This window comes from Salmo trutta, chromosome 20 (genome assembly GCF_901001165.1).
Source record: "Salmo trutta chromosome 20, fSalTru1.1, whole genome shotgun sequence".
Classification (NCBI taxonomy): domain Eukaryota; kingdom Metazoa; phylum Chordata; class Actinopteri; order Salmoniformes; family Salmonidae; genus Salmo; species Salmo trutta.
This window is the reverse complement of record NC_042976.1, coordinates 3156760-3169259: the sequence shown is the minus strand read 5'-3', so window position 1 is coordinate 3169259 and position 12500 is coordinate 3156760.

Sequence of the window (12500 nt, the reverse complement as noted above, 5' to 3'; positions counted from 1 at the left end):
CCAGAAAAAGGCAGTGTGTTAACAAAGCTCTCATGTCTCTCACCAGCGCTTTGAGGAACCATAGTAGATAAGGCCCACATCCCTCTCGTCCTATAATGACATGCAGATAGATTATATCTCCTTTCAGCATGTCTGGCTGATTGTGTAGACTGGAGAGGGCTCTATGAACAAAGTGTTCCAGTGGAAAGGCCTCATAGATTTTCAGATGTATCGATGTGTTTTCAGTAGGATGGTCAGTAGGATGGTCAGCAGGATGGTCAGCAGGATGGTCAGTAGGATGGTCAGCAGGATGGTCAGCAGGATGGTCAGTAGGATGGTCAGTAGGATGGTCAGCAGGATGGTCAGCAGGATTGTCAGCAGGATGGTAAGCAGGATGGTCAGTAGGATGGTCAGTAGGATGGTCAGCAGGATGGTCAGTAAGATGGTCAGCAGGATGGTCATTAGGATGGTCAGTAGGATGGTCAGCAGGATTGTCAGCAGGATGGACAGTAGGATGGTCAGTAGGATGGACAGTAGGATGGTCAGTAGGATGGTCAGTAAGATGGTCAGCAAGATGGTCAGCAGGATGGTCAGTAGGATGGTCAGCAGGACGGTCAGCAGGATGGTCAGTAGGATCGTCAGCAGGATGGTCAGTAGGATGGTCAGTAGGATGGTCAGTAGGACAGTCAGCAGGATGGTCAGCAGGATGGTCAGTAGGATGGTCAGCAGGATGGTCAGTAGGATGGACAGTAGGATGGTCAGTAGGATGGTCAGTAAGATGGTCAGCAGGATGGTCAGCAGGATGGTCAGTAGGATGGTCAGCAGGACGGTCAGCAGGATGGTCAGTAGGATCGTCAGCAGGATGGTCAGTAGGATGGTCAGTAGGATGGTCAGTAGGACAGTCAGCAGGATGGTCAGCAGGATGGTCAGTAGGATGGTCAGCAGGATGGTCAGTAGGATGGTCAGCAGGATGGTCATTAGGATGGTCAATAAGATGTCAGTAGGATGGTCAACAGGATGGTCAGTAAGATGGTCAGCAGGATGGTCAGTAAGATGGTCAGCAGGATGGTCAGCAGGATGGTCAGTAGGATGGTCAGCAGGATGGTCAGTAGGATGGTCAGCAGGATGGTCAGTAGGATGGTCAGCAGGATGGTCAGTAAGATGTCAGTAGGATGGTCAGCAGGATGGTCAGTAGGATGGTCAGCAGGATGGTCAGTAGGATGGTCAGCAGGATGGTCATTAGGATGGTCAATAAGATGTCAGTAGGATGGTCAACAGGATGGTCAGTAAGATGGTCAGCAGGATGGTCAGTAAGATGGTCAGCAGGATGGTCAGCAGGATGGTCAGTAGGATGGTCAGCAGGATGGTCAGTAGGATGGTCAGCAGGATGGTCAGTAGGATGGTCAGCAGGATGGTCAGCAGGATGGTCAGTAGGATGGTCAGCAGGATGGTCAGTAAGATGTCAGTAGGATGGTCAGCAGGATGGTCAGCAGGATGGTCAGTAAGATGGTCAGTAAGATGGTCAGCAGGATGGTCAACAGGATGGTCAGTAAGATGGTCAGCAGGATGGTCAGCAGGATGGTCAGTAGGATGGTCAGCAGGATGGTCAGTAGGATGGTCAGTAGGATGGTCAGCAGGATGGTCACTAGGGAGGAAGGGCTACATTTGATCAATCAATGAAAGGCATTTTTCACATCACAAAGTGCTTTACAGTAAACCGGCCTACAATCTGTGATGCACATCTGCTCCAAGACAAGAAGACAGAATAGGGAGTCACCCCCCTCCCCCTGCTGCTGGAATCATCCCCTCATAACCCCCATCATCCTCCCATTATCCTCCCATCACCCCATCATCCTCCCATCATCCTCCCCTCACCCATCATCCTCCCATCATCCTCCCCTCACCCATCATCCTCCCATCATCCTCCCATCATCCTCCCATCACCCCCATCATCCCCCATCACCCCCATTATCCTCCCATCACCCCATCATCCTCCCATCATCCTCCCCTCACCCATCATCCCCCCATCATCCTCCCATTATCCTCCCATCACCCCATCATCCTCCCATTATCCTCCCCTCACCCATCATCCTCCCCTCACCCATCATCCTCCCCTCACCCCCATCATCCTCCCATCACCCCCATCATCCTCCCCTCACCCCATCATCCTCCCCTCACCCCCATCATCCCCCCATCACCCCATCATCCTCCCATCACCCCCATCATCCTCCCATCACCCCATCATCACCCCCCATCACCCCCCATCATCCTCCCATCACCCCAACACCCCCATCACCCCATCATCACCCCCCATCACCCCAACACCCCCATCACCCCCATCATCCCCCCATCACCCCCATCATCCTCCCATCACCCCATCATCACCCCCCATCACCCCCCATCATCCTCCCAACACCCCCATCACCCCATCATCACCCCCCATCACCCCATCACCCCATCATCACCCCATCACCCCCCATCACCCCCCTTCCCCCTCTTGCTGAAAGCATTCATCATGCATGGCTTTTTATTTCCCCCAGAGAGTGGGGGTCCAACATCCAACGGCCACTTAGAGAGGCCCAGTAATCTATTTCTTTATATTAAATGTCTCCAACATCCACCGGGCACTTAGGAAGGGCCTCTGTAATCTCTTTTTGATATTAAATGGTGACTGACGTAGCTAAGTGCATGTTTGGAGGCCGATCAATGGCCCCCCCGCTCAAACGTAACCAGATTAATCTGTGTTTTACCTTCACATATCGCCTCAATCTAATAACTACAATAGCAAGCAGGCCTATCGCTTAGATGTATTTAGAGGGAGAAGACGCACAGCAAAGGCTGTCTCAAATGGCACCCTGTTTCTCCATGTAGTGCAGTATGGGGTCCTGGTCAAAAGGTAGTGCACTATAAAGGGAATAGGGTGCCATTTGAAAAGAGGACAAATCTGCCTCACGTGACTGCATACTAACCAAACACTTAACAAACACTTGTGAATGTATTTCTGGGTCGTGATTTAATATAAAGACGATGGGATGGATGGAATGGGTTCTTCCCGTGTGTGTGTGTTTGTGTGTGTGTCACAGACAGACAGACAGGCAGACAGACAGACAGACAGACAGACAGACAGACAGACAGACAGACAGACAGGCAGGCAGACAGACAGACAGACAGACAGACAGACAGACAGACAGACAGACAGACAGACAGACAGACAGACAGACATACAGACAGACCTATTTCATTTGGTCCTGTATAAAAACCTGAAATAATGTATCTGCTTCTGTATAACTGGGGATGAAATTGGAGTGTTCTTTGATCTGAGATTAATACTACCTATCCAGACAAAAACCACCGTCCCCCATTAGTTCATGAAGAATTGAAACTTTACATTAGTTCATGAAGAATTGAAACTTTACATTAGTTCATGAAGAATAGAAACTTTACATTAGTTCATGAAGAATAGAAACTTTAAATTCGTTCATGAAGAATATACACTTTACATTAGTTCATAAAGAATATAAACTTTACGTTAGTTCACAAAGAATATAAACTTTACATTAGTTCATAAAGAATAGAAACTTTACGTTAGTTCACAAAGAATATAAACTTTACATTAGTTCATGAAGAATAGAAACTTTACGTTAGTTCATGAAGAATAGAAACTTTACATTAGTTCATGAAGAATAGAAACTTTACGTTAGTTCATGAAGAATAGAAACTTTAAATTCGTTCATGAAGAATATAAACTTTACATTAGTTCATAAAGAATAGAAACTTTACATTAGTTCACAAAGAATATAAACGTTACATTAGTTCACGAAGAATATAAACTTTTCATTAGTTCATTAAGAATACAAACTTTACTTTAGTTCATTAAACCTTTCCGTTAGTTCATGAAGAATAAAACCTTTACGTTAGTTCATGAAGAATAAAACCTTTACGTTAGTTCATGAAGAATAGAAACTTTACGTTAGTTCATGAAGAATAGAAACTTTAGAATTGTATTTAAAATTGGAGAACGCTAATATTAATTTTGACCCAATAATACAAAAGACTGAATGTGTTCCAAATGGAACCCTATTCCCTATATAGTGCACTACTTTTTACCAGAACCCTATGGGTTAAAGGGTGCTGTTTCTGACTCACCCTGTGTGAAGTTATCTGCTAGATGGTCATTCGGGCTAGAGACCTTTGGGACAGAGATGAGACCTACGATTAAGCAATAAGGTGTGGTATATGGCCAATATACCACGGCTAAGACCTGTTCTTACGAACGACGCAACGCCAATATATCCTTAACCGTGGTTTATCGGCTATGTATCACAAACCTCCAAGGCGCCTTATTGCCATTAAAAAACTGGTTACCAACGGAATTAGAGCAGTAAATAGTAATTTTTGGTCATACCCGTGGTATACGGTCTGATATACCACTGCTTTCAGCCAATCAGCATTCAGGGCTCGAACCACCCGGTTTATAAAATGAAGTAACTCTGAGGGGAGAGAGAGCGAGAGAGGAGTTTAGGGGGAGTTAGTTTATGAGTAACTCTCAGGGGAGTGAGAGAGAGAGGAGTTTAGGGGGAGTTAGTTTATGAGTAACTCTCAGGGGAGAGAGAGAGAGGAGTTTAGGGGGAGTTAGTTTATGAGTAACTCTCAGGGGAGAGAGAGAGAGAGGAGTTTAGGGGGAGTTAGTTTATGAGTAACTCTGAGGGGAGAGAGAGAGAGAGGAGTTTAGGGGGAGTTAGTTTATGAGTAACTCTCAGGGGAGAGAGAGAGAGAGGAGTTTAGGGGGAGGTAGTTTATGAGGTGCTGACCTGTTGCTTCCTCGACAACCACTGTGATTATTATTATTTGACCCTGCTGGTCATTTATGAACATTTGAACATCTTGGCCATGTGCTGTTATAATCTCCACCCGGCACAGCCAGAAGAGGACTGGCCACCCCTCATAGCCTGGTTCCTCTCTAGGTTTCTAATCTCCAGCCAGCACAGCCAGAAGAGGACCGGCCACCCCTCATAGCCTGGTTCCTCTCTAGGTTTCTAATCTCCACCCGGCACAGCCAGAAGAGGACTGGCCACCCCTCATTTGCCTTTACCTCCCTTATCTCACCTCATTTGCTCACATTGTATATAGACTTATTTTTCTACTGTATTATTGACTGTATGTTTGTTTTACTCCATGTGTAACTCTGTGTTGTTGTATGTGTCGAACTGCTTTGCTTTATCTTGGCCAGGTCGCAATTGTAAATGAAAACTTGCTCTCAACTTGCCTACCTGGTTAAATAAAGGTGAAATTAAAAATAAAATAAAAAAATTGCCTGGTTCCTCTCTAGGTTTCTTCCTAGGTTTTGGTCTTTCTAGGGAGTTTTTCCTAGACACTCCTGCATTGCTTGCTGTTTGGGGTTTTAGGCTGGGTTTCTGTACAGCACTTTGAGATATCAGCTGATGTAAGAAGGGCTTTATAAATAAATTTGATGAGTAACTCTCAGGGGAGAGAGAGAGAGAGAGAGAGAGAGAGAGAGAGAGAGCGAGAGACAGAGAGAGAGAGAGAGAGAGAGAGAGAGAGAGAGAGAGAGAGAGAGAGAGAGAGAGAGAGGAGTTTAGTGGGTGGAGGAATTAGTGGATTATTCCTACTGACTGCAGCAGATATGATGGGATATATCTGGACTGTACCTGGATCTCTAATACCTCTGGTGTTGTAGTCTAATGGTTATTTTACCCTACAGTTTCAGCAGTGTCAGTGGTCGTCTTAGGACCAGACAGGTGTGATACAGCTTGGGAGGGAAATACAGTTTGACAATGTTAATTGTACGCATGGTGGTGGTAGTGGTAGTGGTGGTGGTGGTGGTGGTGGTGGTAGTGGTGGAGGTGGTGGTGGTGGTGGTGGTGGTAGTGGTGGTGGTGGTAGTGGTGGTGGTGGTAGTAGTGGTGGTGGTAGTAGTGGTGGAGGTGGTGGTAGTGGTAGTGGTGGAGGTGGACACTTGAACAAGATGGATTATTTTAGACATCATGATCCTACGATCAAAAAATAGAAAACGCAACATGCAACAATTTCAACACTTTTACTAAGTTACAGTTTATTTAAGTAAATCAGTCAATTTAAGTAAATTCATTAGGCCCTAATCTATGAATTTTACTTGACTTGGCAGGGGTGCAGCCATATTTAAAAAAATACTAATAATATAAATATTTAACATTTATTTAACAAGGTAGGCCAGTTGAGAACAAGTTCTCATTTACAACTGCGACCTGTCCAAGAAAAATCAAAGCAGTGCGACAAAAACAACAACACAGAGTTACACGTAAACAAACGTAAAGTCAATAACACAAAAGAAAAATTGAAAAATCTATGTACAGCCATAGGTGGGCCTGGAATGGCATAGGCCAATCCACTTGGGAGCAAGGCCCAGCCATTCAGAATTAGTTTTTTTTTTCTCCACAAAAGGGTTTTATTACAGACAGAAATACTCCTCAGTTTCATCAGCTGTCCGGGTGGCCTTTTATTGTCCCCAGCACAAGGTGCACCTGTGTAATGATCATGCTGTTTAATCAGCTTCTTGGGGCGGCAGGGTAGCCTAGTGGTTAGAGTGTTGGACTAGTAACCAAAAGGTTGCAAGTTTGAATCCCCGAGCTGACAAGGTCTGTTGTTCTGCCCCTGAACAAGGCAGTTAATCCACTGTTCCTAGGCCGTCATTGAAAATAAGAATTTGTTATTAATTGACTTGCCTAGTTAAATAAAGGTAAAAAAAAGTAACACATGTTAACTAAACTATGGTAATGGTGTTAACTAAATGATGTAACGTATGGTGTTAGCATGTTAGCTAAACTATGTAAATTACGGTAATGGTGTTAGCATGTTAGCTAAACTATGTACCGTATGGTAATGGTGTTAGCATGTTAGCTAAACTATGTAAATTACGGTAATGGTGTTAGCATGTTAGCTAAACTATGTACCGTATGGTAATAATGTTAGCATGTTAGCTAAACTATGTAAATTACGGTAATGGTATTAGCATGTTAGCTAATCTATGTACCATATGGTAATTGTGTTAGCATGTTAGCTAAACTATGTAATGTATGGTAGTGATGTTAACATGTTAGCTAAACTATGTAACATAGGGTAATGATGTTAGCATATTAGCTAATCTATGTAATGTATGATAATGATGTTAGCATATTAGCTAAATTATGTAACGTATGGTAATTATGTTAACATGTTAGCTAAACTATGTAATGTATGGTAATGATGTTAGCATGTTAGCTAAACTATGTAACGTATGGTAATTATGTTAACTAAACTATGTAACGTATGGTAATGGTGTTAGCATGTTAGCTAAACTATGTACCGTATGGTAATGATGTTAACTAAACTATGTAACGTATGGTAATGATGTTAGCATGTTAGCTAAACTATGTAACGTATGGTAATGATGTTAGCATGTTAGCTAAACTATGTAACGTATGGTAATGATGTTAACTAAACTATGTAACGTAGGGTAATGGTGTTAGCATGTTAGCTAAACTATGTAACGTATGGTAATGGTGTTAGCATGTTAGCTAAACTATGTAACGTATGGTAATGGTGTTAGCATGTTAGCTAAACTATGTAACGTATGGTAATGGTGTTAGCATGTTAGCTAAACTATGTAACGTATGGTAATGATGTTAGCATGTTAGCTAAACTATGTAACGTATGGTAATTATGTTAACTAAACTATGTAACGTATGGTAATGGTGTTAGCATGTTAGCTAAACTATGTACCGTATGGTAATGGTGTTAGCATGTTAGCTAAACTATGTACCGTATGGTAATGCTGTTAACTAAACTATGTAACGTATGGTAATGGTGTTAGCATGTTAGCTAAACTATGTAACGTATGGTAATGCTGTTAACTAAACTATGTAACGTATGATAATGATGTTAGCATGTTAGCTAAACTATGTAACGTATGGTAATGATGTTAGCATGTTAGCTAAACTATGTAACGTATGGTAATGATGTTAGCATGTTAGCTAGCTAGCTGGGGCAGGGCTGGTATTTGGGGCCACCATGTTAAGTCAGAGGTTCCAGGAGAATGTAAGGTCTCACTACATACAGTAAGTGACCTACTTATGTGTTTACATGCTAGTTACAGTACATAGGCAGGTGCACTTTATATGAGTGATACAATGAGTTGACAGTGTAGAGATGAGAACGACGGAGGGAGGACAGGATAGAGGAATGAGACGGGGGGGTGGAGAGAGATGTGTGCTCTCTGCCTGCTGGGCTGTTGGCTGGAGGGGGAGAGAAGGAGGGGGAGAGAGAGGGAGGAGGAGAAGGGGAGAGAGGGAGGAGGAGAAGAAGGGGAGAGAGGGAGGAGGAGAAGGGGAGAGAGGGAGGAGGAGAAGGGGAGAGAGGGAGGAGGAGAAGGGGAGAGAGGGAGGAGGAGAAGAAGGGGAGAGAGGGAGGAAGAGAGAGAGGGAGGAGGAGAGAGAGGGAGGAGGAGAAGGGGAGAGAGGGAGGAGGAGAAGAAGGGGATCAGTGGGGAGTAAAATTTGAAAGAGGTTTGATGGGTCTGATCGCTCTAAACATGGAATGCACGTCATAAAAACAGAACACCTCAGCACTTTTCTACATATTAGCTAAAGATGACCCTATAAACTATTTTACCTCTCCTCCCTCCATCAGACAGAAACAGAGAGAGAGAGATGACAGAGGAAGAGAGAGAGAGAGAGAGAGAGAGAGAGAGAGAGAGAGAGAGAGAGAGGAAGAGAGGGGATGGAGAGAGAGAGAGAGAGAGAGAGAGAGAGAGAGAGAGAGAGAGAGAGAAATAGACGGATGATGAGAGGGCAGGAGGGAGAGAGAGAGAGGGAAATTATATTTCTTTTCTTTTTTTAAACACTGGATTGTGCAGAATTTCCCGCTTCATTAGGTTTCCATATTTGGTTCTCTCTCTTTTTGAGATGCTCTAGTGTGTGTTATTTAGTGCACTCATTTTTACCAGGGCCCGTAGAGAATAGGGTCCAATTTGGGACACAGAGCTAGTCTGGCGGCAGCACAGCTAGAGACTTCTGATTGGTTTTCATTACTATGTTGGTCTAGTCTCACCGCCCTCTCTACCCTCTCTCTTCCCTCTACTCCATCTCTCTACCCTCTCTTCCCTCTACTCCATCTCTCTTCCCTCTCTCTTCCCTCTCTCTTCCCTCTCTACCCTCTCTCTTCCCTCTACTCACCCTCTTTCCTCTTTCTTCCCTCTCTCCCTCTACTCCATCTCTCTTCCCTCTCTCTTCCCTCTACTGACACTAATCCTCTTTCTTCCCTCTCTCCCTCTGCTCACCTTCTCCTCTCTCTTCCCTCACTCCTCCCTCTCTCTTCCCTCTCTCCCTCTACTCACCTCCTCTTCCCTCTCTCCCTCTACTCACCTCCTCTTCCCTCTACTCACCTCCTCTCTCCCTCTACTCACCTCCTCTTCCCTCTACTCACCCCCTCTCTCCCTCTACTCACCTCCTCTTCCCTCTACTCACCCCCTCTCTCCCTCTACTCACCTCCTCTTCCCTCTACTCACCTCCTCTCTCCCTCTACTCACCTCCTCTCTCCCTCTACTCACCTCCTCTTCCCTCTACTCACCTCCTCTTCCCTCTCTCCCTCTACTCACCTCCTCTCTCCCTCTACTCACCTCCTCTTCCCTCTACTCACCCCCTCTCTCCCTCTACTCACCCCCTCTCTCCCTCTACTCACCTCCTCTTCCCTCTCTCCCTCTACTCACCTCCTCTTCCCTCTCTCCCTCTACTCATCTTCTCTTCCCTCTCTCCCTCTACTCATCTTCTCTTCCATCTCGGCTCAAAAAAATCCATATTGGTCGTTCTCTGTTACCATCAAAAGGTATTGGCATCATACTGTGCTACACATTAGGCAAAGATGGAGACACAGCTAGACAGTTTCTATACCACTATGTCTTCCTGGTTCCCTCTTCATCACATTGTCACTGCCAACAACCTGCTCACTACAGGAGGTAGAGTCATCACTATTCACTACAGGAGGTAGAGTCATCACTATTCACTACAGGAGGTAGAGTCATCACTATTCACTACAGGAGGTATTGGCATCACTATTCACTACAGGAGGTAGAGTCATCACTATTCACTACAGGAGGTAGAGTCATCACTATTCACTACAGGAGGTAGAGTCATCACTATTCACTACAGGAGGTAGAGTCATCACTATTCACTACAGGAGGTAGAGTCATCACTATTCACTACAGGAGGTAGAGTCATCACTATTCACTACAGGAGGTAGAGTCATCACTATTCACTCTGATATCTGAATGGCTGCAGTCCTCACTCTGATATCTGAATGGCTGCAGTCCTCACTTTGATATCTGAATGGCTGCGGTCCTCACTTTGATATCTGAATGGCTGCAGTCCTCACTCTGATATCTGAATGGCTGCAGTCCTCACTTTGATATCTGAATGGCTGCAGTCCTCACTTTGATATCTGAATGGCTGCAGTCCTCACTCTGATATCTGAATGGCTGCAGTCCTCACTCTGATATCTGAATGGCTGCGGTCCTCACTCTGATATCTGAATGGCTGCAGTCCTCACTCTGATATCTGAATGGCTGCGGTCCTCACTCTGATATCTGAATGGCTGCAGTCCTCACTCTGATATCTGAATGGCTGCAGTCCTCACTCTGATATCTGAATGGCTGCAGTCCTCACTCTGATATCTGAATGGCTGCAGTCCTCACTCTGATATCTGAATGGCTGCAGTCCTCACTCTGATATCTGAATGGCTGCAGTCCTCACTCTGATATCTGAATGGCTGCAGTCCTCACTCTGATATCTGAATGTCTGGTCCAGAAGAAAAGACAAACCAGTAGGATTGTCCAATGCATGCTTGCCGACATTACTTCGCACCTCTGAACAGAGTGACGGCAGTCAATTTATTTTGTGTTCACGTCAGCCACTCAGCCTTGTTAATCTTAACCAAGCGTCCCACCCTAGTCAACAGCCAGTGGAATCGTGTGGCGCGAAATACAAATACCTCAAATTCTATAACTTCAATTTCTCAAACACATGATAATTTTACACCATTTTAAAGACAAGACTCTGGTTAATCTAACCACATTGTCCGATTTCAAAAAGGCTTTACAGCGAAAGCAAAACAATAGATTATGTCAGGAGAGTACACAGCCAAAAATAATCACACAGCCATTTTCAAAGCAAGCATATATGTCACAAAAACCAAAACCACAGCTAAATGCAGCACTAACCTTTGATGATCTTCATCAGATGACACTCCTAGGACATTATGTTATACAATACATGCATGTTTTGTTCAATCAAGTTCATATTTATATCAAAAACCAGCTTTTTACATTAGCATGTGATGTTCAGAACTAACATACCCACCGCAAACTTCCGGTGAATTTACTAAATTACTCACGATAAACGTTCACAAAATACATAACAATTATTTTAAGAATTATAGATTCATAACTCCTTTATTCAATCGCGGTGTCAGATTTTAAAATAGTTTTGAAAAAGTCAATCCGTTCTTCTCTTAATTAAAAATCTATCCGTAATTTCTTAATCAATCGTGTAACGTCAGCAGGCTACTGTAGCCTCAGCTTTGGAGGGGAGAGGGGCAGGTTGTTTTCAGCTGGCAGGCAGACACTGGAATACGGGCTTTGCATTGATACCTTGTAGCGTTTTTTTTAAGGGACAGAAAAAAATGGTCGGAATGTAAAAGAACGTTATTAAACGTATAGAAACACACTGAGGAACTACTGTTGACCAGGGTCCATAGGGTTAACCCATAGGGCTCTACTGTTGACCAGGTCCCATAGGGCTCTACTGTTGACCAGGTCCCATAGGGCTCTACTGTTGACCAGGGTCCATAGGGCTCTACTGTTGACCAGGTCCCATAGGGCTCTACTGTTGACCAGGTCCCATAGGGCTCTACTGTTGACCAGGGCCCATAGGACTCTACTGTTGACCAGGACCCATAGAGCTCTACTGTTGACCAGGGCCCATAGGACTCTACTGTTGACCAGGGTCCATAGGGCTCTACTGTTGACCAGGGCCCATAGGACTCTACTGTTGACCAGGACCCATAGAGCTCTACTGTTGACCAGGGCCCATAGGACTCTACTGTTGACCAGGGTCCATAGGGCTCTACTGTTGACCAGGGTCCATAGGGCTCTACTGTTGACCAGGGCCCATAGGGCTCTACTGTTGACCAGGACCCATAGAGCTCTACTGTTAACCAGGACCCATAGGGCTCTACTGTTGACCAGGACCTATAGGACTCTACTGTTGACCAGGACCCATAGAGCTCTACTGTTGACCAGGGCCCATAGGACTCTACTGTTGACCAGGGCCCATAGGGCTCTACTGTTGACCAGACCCATAGGGTTAACCCATAGGACTCTACTGTTGACCAGGGCCCATAGGACTCTACTGTTGACCAGGGCCCATAGGACTCTACTGTTGACCAGGACCTATAGGGCTCTACTGTTGACCAGGTCCCATAGGACTCTACTG